We start from the raw sequence: 18,943 nt of genomic DNA on the forward strand, positions 1-18,943 counted from the left end.
ATTTGATGAGCACCGGCTTGTCCTTTCCGACCATTGTCCCTGAAGGTATAGGTCTTGAACATGTGCTCCCCACCCCCATTGGCTGACGTCTGTCGTCAGGGTTACCGTCTGAGGAGGGGACCAGCGAAGACCTTTTGTTAGATTTTTTTCGTTTAACCACCACTTCATCGACAGCTTTATCTGTGTTGACACAGGCATCTTTGCATCTAGGTGCGACTGAAGACGGTCCCAGGTCTTTAGGATTTGAGTTTGCAGAACGCGTGAGTGACTCTGGCACCACGGTACTGCCGACATGCATGATGTCATGGAGCCGAGAATGGACATTGCCTCCCGGACCGTTGTTGTTGTCTTTCTGGAAAACCTCCTGAATTTGTCCAGAAGAGCTTGCACTTTGTCCTGGGGAAGAAAGGTCATCTGTCTTTCCGTGTCTAGCATCATGCCCAGAAATTTCTTTTTGTGGGCTGGGGTCAGATCCGATTTTTGAACGTTCACGATCCAGCCTAAATCTTGGAGAGAGGAAATGGTCAAAGCAATGTGTGCATTCAGTTGTTCTTTGGATTGAGCAACAATAAGTAGGTCGTCTAGGTAAGGAACTATCATCACACCTTTTAACCTGAGATAGGCTATCACTTCTACCATTACTTTCGTGAATATCCGGGGGGCAGAGGCTATTCCGAATGGGAGTGCCTTGAATTGGAAGTGATGAGTGGTACTGTTGTGTATCAGAGCGAATCTTAGGTATTTTTGATGGTTTTCGTAGATGGGAATATGAAAGTAAGCGTCTTTCAAGTCTATTGTGGCTAGCCAAGCTCCCTTGGATATTAATGGAATTGCTGTTTTTAGAGTTTCCATTTTGAACCTCTTGTAGGCTATTACTCGGTTTAGAGGCTTGAGATTTATGATTGTCCTGAAAGCTCCATTTGATTTCTGGACCAGAAATAACCGAGAGTAATGGCCTAGACCCTGTTGGGAGAGGGGAACTGGAACAACAGCCTCCAACGAGAGAAGTTCTGATATGCCTAGCCACAGACGGTTGTTTAATAAGTCGAGATTGGTTGTGCAGAATTTTGGAGGAGGGAGGTCTGAAAACTCTATCTTGTAACCCTTCTCTATTGTTGACAATATGAAAGGATTTGATGTTATATTCTCCCACTGATGAAAAAATTGGGAGAGCCTCCCTCCTACCGGGATCGAGTCATTGTTTTTTGTCTGCGGGTTTGGGATTGAGCATGAACTCTCTCACTCTGCCCCTCTTGGGATAGCTCCATCTCCCAGATTTCCCTTTTCCTCTATAAGAGGTGGTGGTCTACTGCTTATAGGGACGAAAATTTTGTTTACCTTTTAGATGTCTTCTCTTTAGGGAAATCCTTTTTCCTGTCCGCAGCTTTCTCCAGGATGGAATCGAGAACTGATCCGAACACTAGAGATCCTTTGAAGGGAATGGCACACAATTTAGTTTTAGAGAGGTTATCACCTTCCCAGCTTTTTAGCCAGAGCGCCCTTCTAACAGAGTTGGTGAGGGCTACTGATTTTGCTGCGAAGCGGATTCTTACCTTTTGCTATCCCTATCACCGCCCGCTCTGCCGCCACCGCCGCTCACACAGGGGCTGCTTTTCATGCCCCCTGCCGCCCCTCCTCCTCCTCCTCCTGGCTTCAAACTTACTATTGCGCCGCTGATTCCCCGCCGCCCGCGCCGCTCCTCACTTACCGGCCGGCCTCTGACTCCCTCCTGCTCGCCCGTCAGTTCGCACGCCCCGTTCCTCACACTATCTGGCCGCCGCTCTCTGCTCTTGCATGCCCGCCCCCACCCCGGCCGGGAGCACGGCGCTTCCTGGTGTCCCCGGCCAGGGTGGGGGCGGGCTGACGCGGCCAGCATGCAAGAGCAGAGAGCGGCGGTCAGATAGTGTGAGGAACGGGGCGTACGAGCGGGCAAACGGACGGGCGGGCGGGCGTGAGAGAGTCAGAGGCCGGCGGGATAGTGAGGAGCGTAAGTTTAAAGGCCGGGAGGAGGAGGGGGAGCGGCAGGGGCATGAAAAGCAGCCCCTGTGTGAGCGGCGGTGATAGGGATAGCAAAAGGTACTACTCCCCCATTATCTGCAGATAATTTGGGAGTAGTACTTTGTATATGTTCCCAGCACCGAGCAGGGAGGGGGGAGGTAGATGGCACCTCTCTCCCTCCCTGCTCGGTGCCCAGCAAATGTATTCATTGAATACATTTATGGGATACTTTGGGGAGCAAGGACACGCTCCCCAAAGTATTCCATAAATGTATTCATGAAGTCACAAAAGTACAGTGCATAACATTACATTACATACACTGTAATTCCAATGGAGTGTCCAGCAGGGGCGCACTATATATAGAAGTCAATGGTACTCATTGACTTCTATATAGAGAGCGCCCCCTGCTGGACACTCCATAGGAATTACACCATTCGTCGTGACGTCCCTGGACCTGAGAGAATTCTAACACTTCCTGATACACTAAATTAAGGGAAATAGCAGTATATGAGCATTTCCCATAATTAATGTACATTAGAAAATTGTATAACTTTCCATAAGTAATAACATATAAAAAAATTATTTTGGCCGGACTTCTCCTTTAAATCTGTTTCATCCCCATAAAGGTTTTGACTTCCCTAATCCTGGATTTATGGACTATGGCCAAGACGCTTACAGGTCTTCATCAGGATCTTGGATGAACTCCTACGATGGATTATCCAGAGAGAGGTAAGAACCAGGGCTTTGGAGTCAGTAAGCTCCAGCTCCGATTCCTGAATTTTATCAGTTCGGACTCCTGCTCTTTCATAAATGGCCGGTCAGATACTAGGGAGTTATTTATCACACTGGCTCAGCAGCTTCTCCCTAATGTCCTACATGATCCTGGGGCGACTTCTGAGGGAATGAGGAAAGATATAAAGCAGATTCTCCTGTGTGTGTGCAGTGGATACAGCTAGTCTCCAGCCTCCATGTCCTGAACTACTTACAAGTAGACTAGATCAGTGTTTCTCAACCTGCGGTACGCGTACCCCAGGAGGTACGCGCCGCAGGCTGAGGGGGTACGCCGGGAGGTGGGGGGAGAAAATATTTTGGGTGCCGGGACACTGCTATCACCCAGCAGTGTCCCGGCACCTATCCCCGCCGCTTGTCTCACATCCTTCCCCCAGCAGCAACCTTACCAGCTTTCTGTGGGGTACAGGACATGGTGAGGCTGCTGGGGGAAGGATGAAGTCCGAGGTCACAAACCAGCAGCCTCTCAACTCACTGTCTCTGAGGCCCTGCTGGTCCGGCCGCCTGCGTGGACAACAGCCTGCCGCCGCATCTCCTCTCCGCCGGGTCACCTCAGGCAGCCTGTTCGGGATTCGTCCCCAGGCAGCCTCACGCTCTTCCCCCGCGGCTCCCGGATCGGGTTGCAGCGTCCAGCCGGGGGCTCCAGGAGGATATGCGGAAGCCTGGGGATGAATCCCCCCATCATCACCTCTCTCCCCCCTCCACCTCCTCTCTACCCCTATTATCACCTCTCTCCCCCCTCCACCTCCTCTCTACCCCCATCATCACCTCTCTCCCCCCTCCACCTCCTCTCTACCCCCATCATCACCTCTCTCCCCCCTCCACCTCCTCTCTACCCCCATCATCACCTCTCTACGCCCATCATCACCTCTTTACCCCCATCATCAGCTCTCTCCCCCCTCCACCTCCTCTCTACCCCCATCATCACCTCTCTACGCCCATCATCACCTCTGTACCCCCATCATCAGCTCTCTCCCCCCTCCACCTCCTCTCTACCCCCATCACCTCTGTACCCCCATCATCAGCTCTCTCCCCCCTCCACCTCCTCTCTACCCCCATCATCACCTCTCTACGGCCATCATCACCTCTGTACCCCCATCATCAGCCCTCTCCCCCTCCACCTCCTCTCTACCCCCATCATCACCTCTGTACCCCCATCATCACCTCTCTCCCCCCTCCACCTCTTCTCTACCCCATCATCACCTCTCTCCCCCCTCCACCTCCTCTCTACCCCCATCATCACCTCTCTCCCCCTCCACCTCCTCTCTACCCCCATCATCACCTCTCTCCCCCCTCCACCTCCTCTCTACCCCCATCATCACCTCTCCCCCCCCCTTCACCTCCTCTGTACCACCATCATCACCTCTCTCCCCCCTCCACCTCCTCTGTACCCCCATCATCACCTCTCTCCCCCCTCCACCTCCTCTGTACCCCCATCATCACCTCTCTCCCCCTCCACCTCCTCTGTACCCCTATCATCACCTCTCTCCCCCCTCCACCTCCTCTCTACCCCCATCATCACCTCTCTACGCCCATCATCACCTCTGTACCCCCATCATCAGCTCTCTCCCCCCTCCACCTCCTCTCTACCCTCATCATCACCTCTGTACCCCCATCATCAGCTCTCTCCCCCCTCCACCTCCTCTCCACCCCCATCATCACCTCTCTATGCCCATCATCACCTCTGTACCCCCATCATCAGCTCTCTCCCCCCTCCACCTCCTCTCTACCCCCATCATCACCTCTCTACGCCCATCATCACCTCTGTACCCCCATCACCTCTCTCCCCCCTCCTCTCTACCCCCATCATCACCTCTCTCCCCCCTCCACCTCCTCTCTACCCCCATCATCACCTCTCTACGCCCATCATCACCTCTCTCCCCCCTCCACCTCCTCTCTCTCCCCCTCCACCTCCTCTCTACCCCCATCATCACCTCTGTACCCCCATCATCACCTCTCTCTCCCCTCCACCTCCTCTGTACCCCCATCATCACCTCTCCACCCCCATCATCACCTCTCTCCCCCCTCCACTTCCTCTCTACCCCCATAATCACCTCTCTTCCCCCATCATCAGCTCTGTACCCCCTCCACCTCCTCTCTAACCCGATCATCACCTCTGTACCCCCTCCACCTCCTCTCTACCCCCATCATCACCTCTCTCCCCCCTCCACCTCCTCTCTACCCCCATCATCACCTCTCTACGCCCATCATCACCTCTCTCCCCCCTCCACCTCCTCTCTCCCCCTCCACCTCCTCTCTCCCCCCTCCACCTCCTCTCTACCCCCATCATCACCTCTCTACCCCCATCATCACCTCTCTACGTAGAGGAACGCTGTGGAAGTCCACAGCTCCAAGTAAAATGTAAAGTCTTTATTAGAAATCCTCTTAAAATCCAAACATAACAATAGAAAACACTCCGACGCGTTTCAGGACACTGGTCCCTTCATCATGGCAAATTTATACTGAATATTACAAGCTTTTATAAGAGGATATGACCAGTATGTTACAAGGGATACGCCCCCCAAAAGGGAGGAGAAAAACATCACATGATGCTAACAGGTGTGTGCTAATAGTTGACTCCTCCTCTCTACCACCATCATCTCCTCCCTACCCCCATCATCTCCTCTGTACCCCCTCCACATCCTCCCTACCCCCACCACCTCCTCTCACCCCTCATCACTCATCACCTTCTCTCACCCCCATCACCACTCTCCTCCTTTCCTCCTCTCTCCCCTGTCTTCCTCTCCCTTCTTCACCTACTCTCTTCCCTGTCTTCCTCTCCCCCATCACCTCCTCTCTCCCCTGTCTTCCTCTCCCCCCTTCACCTCCTCTCTCTTCCTCTCCCTTCTTCACCTCCTCTCTCTTCCTCTCCCCCTTCACCTTCTCTCTCTTCCTCTCCCTCTTCACCTCCTCTATCCTCCTCTTTCCTTCTTTTCCCCCTCAGACCTTACTCTCCCCTTAATCTCCTTGTGGCTCAGAGGCTGGAGAATAGAGGAAGATCCCCTCCATGGGCGAATAACGTGAGTATGAATTTTTTTTTTTTTGTTTGTTGGGGCAGGAGGGGGAGGGAGTAGAATGGTGGGCGTTACTATGGGGACAGGGCAGGAGGCATTATTACTATATGGGGGGGGTCATAGAAGGAAATATTATTTTTAAATGAGGGATCCTAAATACGGGGACAACCCACACACCTACTCACTTTACAGCGCATTACACCAAACAGCGAAATTATTACTGTATGGGAGCCTATAGGTAGGAAAAAGGGAGGGAAGTTAAAGGAAAACTGTGACGCCTAAGATGTTTGGCAGGTTCTCTGGCAAGAGGTAAATTGTAGCTGCAAGAAATCATCATGGTGGTCTGGGCCAGATGGAGAGGAAAATGAAAAGTGATATATGGCTACATGGGGAGGTATCTGGCTATAGAAGGAGGTATATTAACTACATGGGGAGATGTCTGGCTGCAAGGGGGTAGGTATCTGGCTAGATGGGGGAGGTATCTGACTACATAGGGGGAGGTATCTGACTACATGGGGAGATATCTGACTACATGGGGAGGTATCTGGCTAGATGGGGGAGGTATCTGACTACATAGGGGGAGGTATCTGACTACATGAGGAGATATCTGACTACATGGGGGAGGTATCTGGCTACATGGGGGAGGTGTCTGACTACATGGGGAGATATCTGACTACATGGGGGAGATATCTGACTACATGGGGGAGATATCTGACTACATGGGGGAGATATCTGGCTACATGGGGGAGAGGTATCTGGCTACATGGGGGAGAGGTATCTGGCTACATGGGAGAGAGGTATCTGACTACATGGGGGAGGTATCTGACTACATGGGGGAGGTATGTGACTACATGGGGAGAGGTATGTGACTACATGGGGGAGGTATCTGGCTACATGGGGAGGTATCTGACTACATGGGAGGAAGTATTTGGCTACATGGGGGAGGTATCTGACTACATGGTGGGAGGTATCTGTCTACGTATAAGGGGTATCTGGCTACATAGGGGAGATATCTGGCTACATGGGGAGGAGGTATCTGGCTACATGGGGAGATATCTTGCTGCATATAAGGGGTATCTGGCTACATAGGAGAGATATCTGGCTACATGGGGGGAGGTATCTGACTACATGAGGAGGTATCCGGCTACATGGGGAGATATCTTGCTACATATAAGGGGTATCTGGCTACATAGGGGAGATATCTGGCTACATAGAAGAAGGCCTCTTGACCACATGGCGGAGGTATCTGACTACATGGGGGAGATATCTGGCTACATAGAAGAAGGCCTCTTGACTACATGGGGGGAGGTATCTGGCTCCAGGGGGACATATCCCACCTGCTTCTCTGGCACCCGGTTTACTGACAGCCTGCTCAGCCAATCAGTGCACAGTCCCACGTAGCCACTGATTGGATGAGCGGGCTGTCAGTGAGCTGGGAGCCAGAGAAGCAGGTGGGAGTACAGGGAGGTAAGTATGATCTGTTAACCCCTTAGTGACCGCCGATACGGCTTTCTACGGCGGTCACTAATGGGCCTTATTCTGCTGCCATCAGCTTTTTACGGCGATGGCAGAGAATAAGGCTGCGGGGCCGGGACGGCCCCCACCCCATCCCCCCGGCTACCGGAGGTAGCTGAGGGGTTGGGGCAGTGTGTGGGGTCCGTCCCGGTCCCCCCCCTTACCGACGATCGCCGCTATTAACGTTATAGCGGCGGCCGTCGGTAAAGAGGATTACCGGTGCTGCCGCCGCCTTTCATCTCCCCCCGCCGTGAATCTACGGCGGGGGGAGATGAAATAAGTGTATATCAGACCCCAGATCAGACCCCCCTAGTGCCCCAATAACTAACCCCCCTCCCCCGGCGGCCATCATTTCCAAGATGGCCGCCGCCATCGCTGTGAACCGACTAACGTCGGTTCACAGCGATGAAAAAGTTAAAATGAATGAAAGCCCCATGCTCTCCGCCACCGGAGGTAGCGGAGAGCATGGGGCAGTCATCGGGGCCCCCCCCTGTGGGGTCCCGGTACAAGCGATCAGCGGTATATACTATATACCGCTGATCGCTTGTACCATGTGCTCCCGGCACTTTTTATCCCCTGTCACCATAAATGATTGGTGACAGGGGATAAAAAGTGATGTCCCCCCACCCCCCAAGTCGCCCCCCACCCCCCCTGTCACCCCCCCTGTCACCCCCGTCCCCCAGTCACCCCCCCTTCCCCATATACTCACCGGAACCCACGGAGCTCCTTCCTCCTCGACGTCCTGGCTGGTTATGAAGTGCGCATGCGCTCCACAACCAGCCAAGCTCTGAAAATGTAAAGTGACAGAGACCAATTTGGTTTCTGTCACTGAACTATGATTACTGAGATAGAAAATATCACAGTAATCATAGTAATACAGTGAAAATGAATGTATAAAGTACAAAAAGTGACAAACATACAAAAAAATAAAACACACACTTTTTATTATAGTAATAATTGCAGTTTACTCCCAAATTACCCCTAACCCCTCCCCAGATTACCCGTAACCACCGCACGTTGCCCGTAACCACCGCACGTTGCCCGTAACCACCGCACGTTGCCCGTAACCACCGCACGTTGCCAGTAACCACCGCACGTTGCCCGTAACCACCGCACGTTGCCCGTAACCACCGCAAATTGCCAGTGACCCCCTCCAGATTGCCCGTAACCACCCCAAATTACATGTACCCACCCCAGATTACCTATAAGCACTTCAGTTTATCAGTAACAATCCCAGATTGTCTGTAACCCTTCCAGGTTGCACATAACCCCCCAGGTTCCCCGTAATCATGCCAGATTACATGTAACCCCCCCAGATTGCACGTAACCACCGCGCGTTGCCTCTGCCCACGCCACGATGCCTCTGCCCACGCCACGATGCCTCTGACCACGCCACGATGCCTCTGAACACGCCACGATGCCTCTGACCACCACACGTCGCCTCTGACCACCACACGTCGCCTCTGACCACCACACGTCGCCTCTGACCACCACACGTCGCCTCTGACCACCCCAAATTGCCAATGACCCCCTCCAGATTGCGGTGCCCATGTCAGATTACAGGTACCCACCCCAGATTGCCTATAAGAACTTCAGTTTATCCGTAACCACCCCACGTTGCCCGTAACCACCCCACGTTGCCCGTAACCACCCCAGGTTGTCAGTAAGCACTGCAGGTTGCGCGTAACCACCCCACGTTGCCCGTATCCACCTCAGATTGTCTGTAAGCACTGCAGGTTGCCCGTAACCAGCCCACGTTGCCTGTAACCACCCCAGATTGTCTGTAAGCATTGCAGGTTGCCCGTAACCACCCCACGTTGCCCGTATCCACCCCAGATTGTCTGTAAGCACTGCAGGTTGCCCGTAACCACCCCACGTTTCCCGTAACCATCCCAGATTGTCTGTAAGCACAGCAGGTTGCCCGTAACCAGCCCACGTTGCCCGTTACCAGCCCACGTTGCCTATAACCAGCCCACGTTGCCTGTAACCAGCCCACGTTGCCTGTAACCACCCCACGTTGCCGTAACCACAGCAGGTTGCCCGTGACCACCACATGTTGCCCATAACCACCACACGTTGCCCGTAACCACCCCGCGTTGCCTGTAACCACCCCACGTTGCCTGTAACCACAGCAGGTTGCCCGTGACCACCCCATGTTGTCCGTAACCACCCCAGATTACCTGTAACCACCTCAGGTTGCCCATAACCACCCCTGGTTGCCCGTAACCACCCCACATTACCTGTAATCTAATTTTTTTTATTTTATTTTAGTAACTGCGCTATTCTAATAACCATTACTAGCTGCGGTTTTGCTCCTGTAAATTGGCGCTCCTTCCCTTCTGAGCCCTGCTGTGTGCCCATACAGTGGTTTATGCCCACATATGAGGTACCGTTTTACTCAGGAGAACCTGCGTTACAGATCTTGGGGTACGTTTTCTCTCCTGTTCCTCGTCAAATTGAGAAATTTCAAACTAAACCAACATATTATTGGAAAAATTCGAGTTTTTCATTTTTACTGGCCAATTTTGAATACTTTCCTCTAATACCTGTGGGGTACAAATGGTCACCACACCCCAAGATGAATTCTTTGAGGTGTGCTCTTTCCAAAATGTGGTGACTTTTGGGGGGAATCTATTCTGCTGACACTACAGGGGCTTAGCAAACGCACCTGGCGCTCAGAAACTTCTTCAGAAAAATCTGCACTGAAAATGCTAATTGGCGCTCCCTTCCTTCTGAGCCCGGCTGTGTGCCCATGCAGTGGTTTATGCCCACATATGGGGTACCGTTCTACTCAGGAGAACCTGCTTTACATATATTGGGGTGACATTTCTCTCCTGTTCCTCGTGAAATTGAGAAATTTCAAACTAAAAGAACATAATATTGGAAAAATTAGAGTTTTTCATTTTTACTGTCTACTTTTGAATACTTTCCTCTAATACCTGTGGGGTCCAAATGGTCACCACACACCAAGATGAATACTTTGAGGGGTGCACTTTCCAAAATGGGGTGACTTATGGGGGGTTTTCTCTCTGCTGACACTACAGGGGCTCTGCAAACGCACCTGGCGCTCGGAAACTTCTGCAGCAAAATCTGCATTGAAAAAGCTAATTGGCGCTCCTTCCCTTCTGAGCCCTCCTGTGTGCCCATGCAGTGGTTTATGCCCACATATGGGGTACCATTGTACTCAGGAGAACCTGCGTTACAAATTTTGGGGTACTTTTTTCCTCTTGTTCCTCGTGAAATTGAGAAATTTCAAACTAAACGAACATATTATTGGAAGAATTCGAGTTTTTCATTTTTACTGTCTTCTTTTGAATACTTTCCTGTAATACCTGTGGGGTCAAAATGGTCACCACACACCAAGATGAATTCTTTGAGGGGTGTACTTTCCAAAATGGGGTGACTTATGGGGGGTTTTCTCTCTGCTGACACTACAGGGGCTCTGCAAACGCACCTGGCGCTCAGAAACTTCTTCAGCAAAATTTGCATTGGAAAAGCTAATTGGCGCTCCCTCCCTTCTGAGCCCCGCTGTGTGCCCATACAGTGGTTTACGCCCACATATGGGGTACCGTTGTACTCAAGAGAACCTGCATTACAAATTTTGGGGTGCTTTTTGTCTCATATTCCTTTTGAAAATGAGAAACTTTAATCTAAACGTATATATTATTGGAAAATTAAAATTTTAAATTTTTTTACTGCCTAATTGTGAATACTTTCCTCCAGCCCCTGTAGGGTTAAAATGCTCATTATACCCCTAGATTAATTCTTTAAGGTGTGTAGTTTCCAAAATGGGGTCACTTATGGGGGTTTTCAGGATACCAGACTTCTAAATCCATTTAAAAAAAGAACTGGTCCCTAAAAAAATCAGTTTCACGAAAATGTGATAATTTGCTGATACATTTCTAAGCCCCATAACACCCTAAAAAAGTAAAATATGTTTACCAAATTATGCCAGAATAAAGAAGACATATTAGTAATGTGACTTAGTAACTAATTTATGTGCTATGACTTTCTTTTTTTAGAAGCAGAGAATTTAAAAGTTCATAAAATGCAAATTTTTTCAATTTTTCATGATATTTTGATGTTTTTCACAAAAAACACACAAAATAGTGACCAAATTTTGCCACTAACATAAAGTGCCATATGTCACGAAAAAACAATCTCAGAATCGCTAGCATACGTTAAAGCATCACTGAGCTATAAGAGCATAAAGTGAGACAGGTCAGATTTTGAAAAATTAGCCTGGTCATTAAGGCCAAAACTAGCTGCAGCACGAAGGGGTTAAGGGCCGGCAGCTAATTAGGTAAATAGGCAGCGGCTACATTCTCGCAGCAGATAGAAAATCCTCTGTGAGAATGCAGAGCCATAGGCCATAACAGTACAGAGTATCGCAGTGGATTTTGCTGTGAAACATACATGTAAATCTACCCTGGGCAATGTTATTAATGGATGGCATCGTTGGGGGTACTCGGCTGGAGCATCTTGTCGCATGGGGGTACTTGGCCTGAAAAGGTTGAGAAACACTGGACTAGATGGAGCAGGTGGTCTTTTCCTGCTGACAATCTTCTATGTTTCTAACTAAATACTCACCATACACACAGAAACACTGCTAACAATGCCAGATCCCTGTGATATAGAGGGGTCAGCTATAGTGATACAGAGGGGGTCACACATAGTGATATAGAGAAGTCACACATAGTGATATAAAGGGGTTACTGTGGGTGTGGGGCAACACACACACACACACACACACAGCCTGCTGCAGCCATAGCACACACACAGCCTGCTGCAGCCACAGCTCACAGAGTCCTACACACACGCACAGCCTGCTGCAGCCATAGCACACTGAAGAAAAACACCACATTGGGGACAGAGGTTACTACTACACTACTTATGTCTTCTCCTCCTCCTCCTCTATATTACACAGGATATCTTCATATTACACCGCTGCTCATATACAGTCATCCAGCATCCAGGAAGAGAATGGCACAGATCTCCCCCCACACAATGGACTCTTCCAGCTCAAAAACAAACTGCCAAATAGTGAACGACAACTTTTCTCCCGACCCCTCTTATCTAATATGGCCAGTGTCCTATTACAATGTTGCTCATAATATATACAGTGGTGCCTTGGATTACGAGCATAATTCGTTTCGGGACCGTGCTTGTAATCCAAATCCACTCTTAACCCCTTAACGACACAGGGCGTACATTTACGCCCTCACTGCCTTGGACTTAACGCAGGAGGACGTAAATGTACGCCCTGGCATGGTCCCGGGCCATCGGGCGAGCTCACGAGCTGAGCCCGCCCCATAACAGGTGAGGACCGGCTGCTATCTGCAGCCAGGCCCTCACCCTCTATGGTGGGCCGCCGCGATCATGTGTCCGCCCGCCATTAACCCCTTAAACGCTGCGATCGCACCGCGGCGTTTAAGTATAGGTGACCGGAGCATCTCACTTAGCGATCGGGACCCCCGCAGCGTGTCTGCGGGGGTCCCGATTGCATTTCCTGACTGCCGGAGGTCTCTTACCTTCCTCCGTGCAGTCTTCTGCTCGGTGTTCTGATTCAGCCTGCCACAGGCAGGCTGAATCAGAAGATCACAGATAACACTGATCCCTGCAATGCTATGGCATAGCAGGGATCAGTGTTACTGATCCAATGTATGTTGGTGATAATTCCCTATGAGAACTATAAAAGTGTAAAAAAAATAAATAAAAGTTTTACAAAGTGCCCCAAAGCTCCTCCCCCAATAAAAGTGAAAATCACCCCCTTCCCATTTCTTACATATACCACATAAAAAGAATAAAGTTAATTAACCCCTTCACGTCAGCCATCTGTATATATACGTTCCTATTGCACATGCCCCGTGCAGTAGGAATGTACATATACGTTCCTGCTTTGACGGGGGTTTGTGATGAGAACGGGATCGCTGCAGGGACAGCGATCCCGCTCTCATCTGAGTGAGGCACCGGAGATAATGAGAATCAGCTGCGATCCCGCAGCTGACCCCCATTAACCCCTTAGTGACCGCCGAAACGGCGGTCACTAGTGGGCCGGTGCCGCTGCTATATTTCATCTCCCCCCACCGTGAATCCACGGTGGGGGGAGATGAAATAGTTAAAATCAGACCCCAGACCAGCCCCCCTAGTGCCCCGGTATCTAACCCCCCCTCCCTGTGGCGGCCATCAGATCCAAGATGGCCGCCGCGATCACTGTGAACAGACTAATGTCTGTTCACAGTGATCTCTTTGTAAAAATGAATGAAAACCCCATGTTCTCCGCCACCGGAGGTAGCGGAGAGCATGGGGCAGTCATCGGGGACCCCCCCTGTGGGGTCCCGGTACAAGCGATCAGCGGTATATACTATATACCGCTGATCGCTTGTGCCATGTGCCGCCGGAACATTTTATCCCCTGTCACCATGAATGATTGGTGACAGGGGATAAAAAGTGATGTCCCCCCACCCCCCCAGTCGCCCCCCAGTCACCCCCGTCCCCGAGTCACCCTCCCCTACCCCATATACTCACCTGATCCTGGAGCTCCGTCCTCCTCGGTGTCCTGGCTGGTTATGAAGTGCGCATGCGCTCCACAACCAGCCAAGCTCTGAAAATTTTAAGTGACAGAGACCAATTTGGTCTCTGTCACTAAACTATGATTACTGTGATAGAAAATATCACAGTAATCATAGTAATACAGTGAAAAAGAATGTGAAAAGTATAAAAAGTGACAAACATACAAAAAAATAAAACACACACTTTCTATTATAGTAATAATTGCAGTTTACTCCCAAATTACCCCTAACCCCCCCAGATTACCGGTAACTACCGCAGCTAGCCCGTAACCACCCCAGGTTGTCCGTAATCACGTCAGATTGCACGTAACCCCCCAGATTACCCGTAACCACCGCACGTTGACCGCAACCACCGCACGTTGATCTTAACCACCGCACGTTGACTGTAACCACTGCACGTTGCTCGTAACCACCGCACGTTGCCTGTAACCACCGCACACTGCCCGTAACCACCGCACGTTGCCAGTGACCCCCTCCAGATTGTCCGTAATCACCCCAGATTGCCTGTAACCACCCCAAATTACATGTACCCACCCCAGATTACCTATAAGCACTTCAGTCTATCCGTAACAATTCTAGATTGTCTGTAACCCCTCCAGGTTGCCCGTAACCACCGCAGGTTGCGCATAACCTGCCCTTCTGAGCCCGGCTGTGTGCCCATACAGTGGTTTATACCCACATATGCGGTACCGTTCTACTCAGGAGAACCTGCGTTACAGATTTTGGGGTGAATTTTCTCTCCTGTTCCTTGTGAAATTGAGAAATTTCAAACTAAAGGAATAAATTATTGGAAAAATTCGAGTTTTTCATTTTTACTGTCTACTTTTGAATACTTTCCTCTTATACCGGTGGGGTCAAAATGCTCACCACACCCCAAAATGAATTCTTTGAGGGGTGCACTTTCCAAAATGGGGTGACTTATGGCGAGATTTTACTCCGCTGGCACTACAGGGGCGCTGCAAACGCACCTGGCACTCAGAAACTTCTGCAGCAAAATCTGCATTGAAAAAGCTAATTGGCGCTCCTTCCCTTCTGAGCCCGGCTGTGTGCCCATACAGTGGTTTATACCGACATATGAGGTACCTTTTTACTCAGGAGAACCTGTGTTACAAATTTTGGGGTACTTTTTTTCTCTTGTTCCTCGTGAAATTGAGAAATTTTAAACTAAAGGAACATATTATTGGATAAATTCGAGTTTTTCATTTTTACTGTCTACTTTTGAATACTTTCCTCTAATACCTGTGGGGTCAAAATGCTCACCACACCCCAAAATGAATTATTTGAGGGGTGTACTTTCCAAAATGGGGTGACTATGGGCGAGATTTTACTCCGCTGGCACTACAGGGGCGCTGCAAACGCACCTGGCGCTCAGAAACTTCTTCAGCAAAATCTGCATTGAAAAAGCTAATTGGCGCTCCTTCCGTTCTGAGCCCTGCTGTGTGCCCATACAGTGGTTTATGCCCACATATGAGGTACCTTTTTACTCAGGAGAACCTGCGTTACAGATTTTGGGGGTGAATTTTCTCTCCTGTTCCTCGTGAAATGGAGAAAATTCAAACTAAAGGAACATATTATTGGAAAAATTCGAGTTTTTCATTTTTACTGTCTAATTTTACTTAGAGTACTTTCCTCTAACACCTGTGGGGTGAAAATGCTCATCCTACCCCAAGATGAATTCTTTGAGGGGTGTACTTTCCAAAATGGGGTGACTTATGGGGGGTTTTCTCTCTGCTGACACTACAGGGGCACTGCAAATGCACCTGGCGCTAGGAAACTTCTTCAGCAAAATCTGCAATGGAAAAGCTAGATGGCGCTCCCTTCCTTCTGAGCCCCGCTGTGTGCCCATGCAGTGGTTTACGCCCACATATGGGGTACCGTAGTACTCAAGAGAACCTGCGTTACAAATTTTGGGGTGCGTTTTCTCTCATGTTCCTTTTGAAAATGAGAAACTTTAATCTAAACGAATATATTATTGGAAAATTGTAATTTTTCATTTTTTTACGGCCTAATGGTGAATACTTTCCTCCAGCCCCTGTAGGGTTAAAATGCTCATTATACCCCTAGATTAATTCTTTAAGGTGTCTAGTTTCCAAAATGGGGTCACTTATGGGGGTTTCCAGTATACAAGCCTCCTAAATCAACTTAAGAAAAGAACTGGTCCCTAAAAAAATCAGTTTTGGAAACTTTTACGAAAATGTGGTAATTTGCTGATAAATTTCTAAGCCCCCTAACACCCTAAAAAAGTAAAATATGTTTATGAAATGAAGCCAGAATAAAGAGGACATATCGGTAATGTGACTTAGTAACTAATTTATGTGATACGACTTTCTTTTTTAGAAGCAGAGAATTTCAAAGTTCATAAAATGCTAATTTTTTCAATTTTTCATGATATTTTGATGTTTTTCACAAAAAACACACAAAGTAGTGACCAAATTTTGCCACTAATATAAAGTGCCATATGTGACGAAAAAACAATCTCAGAATCGCTAGCATACGTTAAAGCATCACTGAGCTATAAGAGCATAAAGTGAGACAGGTCAGATTTTGAAAAATGAGCCTGGTCTTTTAGGTGCAAATAGGCTTGGTCTTGAAGGGGTTAACATATAATATACCGTAGCGTGCGTAATCGTCCGCTTTATTAAAAGAAAACAATATTATTTCCGCACGGTGAACAAAACGGTAATAAACGCAGAGATTGCTTTTTTTTAATGACCTTTTATGTATAAAAAAATTAATAAAAAGCGATCATTACGTTTGATCTAGAAAAAAATGTTACTAATAAAAACTAGAGATCATGACGCAAAAAATGAGACCCCATACGACCCCGTAGGTGAAAAAATAAGTGCGCTATGGGAGTTACCATAGGACCATTTTAAATATGCCTATTTGCAAAAAAAAAAATGTTTTACTGCTAATAATAATAGTAAAACGTTAGAAAACCTAGTAACCATGCATATCGCCGTGTTCAGACCGACCTATAGAATAAAGGAAAAATGCCAGTTTTACTGTTAAGTGCATTACGTAAACATGGAACACCCCCCCCCCCCCCCCAAAATTTGCAGAATCGCATTCTTTGACCCAAATTCGCATTCTTTGACCCATAAATGATATTTTGGGGATTCCGTCATTCATTTTATTCCAGATTGAAAAATTCCATTACAAAGTACATCTGCCCCTGAAAAAAACAAGCCCTCACATGGCGCAGTAGGTGGAAAAATAAAAGAGTTATGGGTCTTAGAAGGCGAGGAGGAAAAATGCAAAAGTGACAATTGTCCCTTAAGGACAGAGCCTGAAATGGCCTTAAAGGGGTAGTGCGGCGGTAAAGAATTATTCACAGAATAACACACATTACAAAGTTATACAACTTTGTAATCTATGTTATGTCTGTGAATGGCCCCCTTCCCCATGTCTCACCACCCCCACCCGTGTACCCGGAAGTGTGGTGCGCTATACATACCTGTCACGTGCCAACTCGTCTCCGATCTTCAGTCAGCGATGTCGTCTTCGGCGTCATCAGATGCTCAGCCGCGATTGGCTGAGCGATGACGCGGCAGAGGGCGTCCGGCACTCAGGACGGTCGGAGGGATTCGGCCTGGCCGTCCGAATACGACATCGCTGACTGAAGACGAGTCGGCACGTGACAGGTATGTATAGCGCACCACACTTTTGGGTACACGGGTGGGGGTGGTGGGACACGGGGAAGGGGGCCATTCACAGACATAACATACATTACAAAGTTATATAACTTTGTAATGTGTGTTATTCTGTGAATAATTCTTTACCGCCGCACTACCCCTTTAAGGCCATTTCAGACTCTGTCCTTAAGGGGTTAAACCAAAGCAAATTTTTCCATACGAAATCATAGAAATGCAGACAATTGGTTCCACACCCCAAAAATAATGATTTATTATTCTGAATAACATGTAAAACAGATGAAACAAACATTCAGAAACAGCAGAATATGTGATATTATAAGTTACTGTACAGTAATGGAGAGGATGGGAAACACAAGGGCGGACAGAGACTGCAGGGAGCATGGAGGAATGAGCAGGGCAGATGTGGGCACATACATGCAGCACTCTCTGTCCGGGGAGAGAGGGGTTACAGCTATGAAGAGATTACCTTCACAGTCCTGTCCCCTGATGTAAGCCCCAGCCTGAAGTGTATCTGCTATGATTTGGAAGGTGAGGGAGACTTCCTGGGTCAGACTACAGTGCTGTAGACCCCGCTATGCAGACCATGCCCCTCCCCCACTCTGCCTTCCATCCAGTACAGGGAGCTCTTAAACCAAAACGCTCTTAAACCAAGTTAGTCTTAAACCAAGGTACCACTGTATAAGCAAAACTTCATATCAAAACTCAATTCTAAATTGTTCTAAGATTTTTTTTTAAAGCTGGAGACGGAGTCGGTACATTTTTTCCTACTCCAACTCTGACTCCAGCCAAAACTAGCCCCAACTCCGACTCTACAGCCCTGGTAAGAACTATAACTGGAGCCATCGTCCATAGCAATTTATCAGTCTACAGCTTTTATTTTTTAGACAGTTTTTTTTATAATGAAAGCTCCATCCTGTTTGGTTGCTATGGGCAACTGCAGAACTTTTGGTAAGGGTCCCACAGTCATAAGTCTATGGGTTGGGCTGTTGGACAGCTGTTGCCCTCGGTTATGTCCACATAATAGAATTCTCCAATGTGGTCACTCAGTTCCACTGCAGTCCCCTAGTCTGTCCTGGAAGTATTGTCAGATGGTCTCAACGGTGTATGCAAGCAAGGGGGATTGTGGGAATATGTGTGTAGCGTCACATGGCACACCGAATGGCCAGTTCAGAGAGAAGCAGAGATGAGGGAATCCACAGTAACATTCACGGACCCTGAAGACAATGAATCGGACATTGCTTTATTTAGTCCTATAATAAACTACAATACTTGTATATTGCCCTGTACATGTGGCTGTGCTAGGATGGGATGGGGTCATTGTGTTCTTCTAAGGATTAGGGGTGGACATCTTCTGTAGTAATACTCATCAGGGATGCATGGATGATAATATCTGCTAGTT

General features: G+C 48.7%; 2 protein-coding genes across 2 annotated transcripts in view; one reads left to right on the forward strand and one right to left on the reverse strand.

Annotated features, from left to right (window-relative positions):
- Positions 1 to 18,943, forward strand: part of LOC138784166 (A-kinase anchor protein 8-like) — a 94,594-nt gene that overhangs the window by 42,233 nt on the left and 33,418 nt on the right. The gene's annotated exons all lie outside the window — the stretch shown is intronic.
- LOC138767732 (A-kinase anchor protein 8-like) overlaps positions 1 to 18,943 on the reverse strand; it is a 69,012-nt gene that overhangs the window by 24,615 nt on the left and 25,454 nt on the right. The gene's annotated exons all lie outside the window — the stretch shown is intronic.

Source organism: Dendropsophus ebraccatus, chromosome 1 (genome assembly GCF_027789765.1).
Source record: "Dendropsophus ebraccatus isolate aDenEbr1 chromosome 1, aDenEbr1.pat, whole genome shotgun sequence".
In the NCBI taxonomy this organism is placed as follows: domain Eukaryota; kingdom Metazoa; phylum Chordata; class Amphibia; order Anura; family Hylidae; genus Dendropsophus; species Dendropsophus ebraccatus.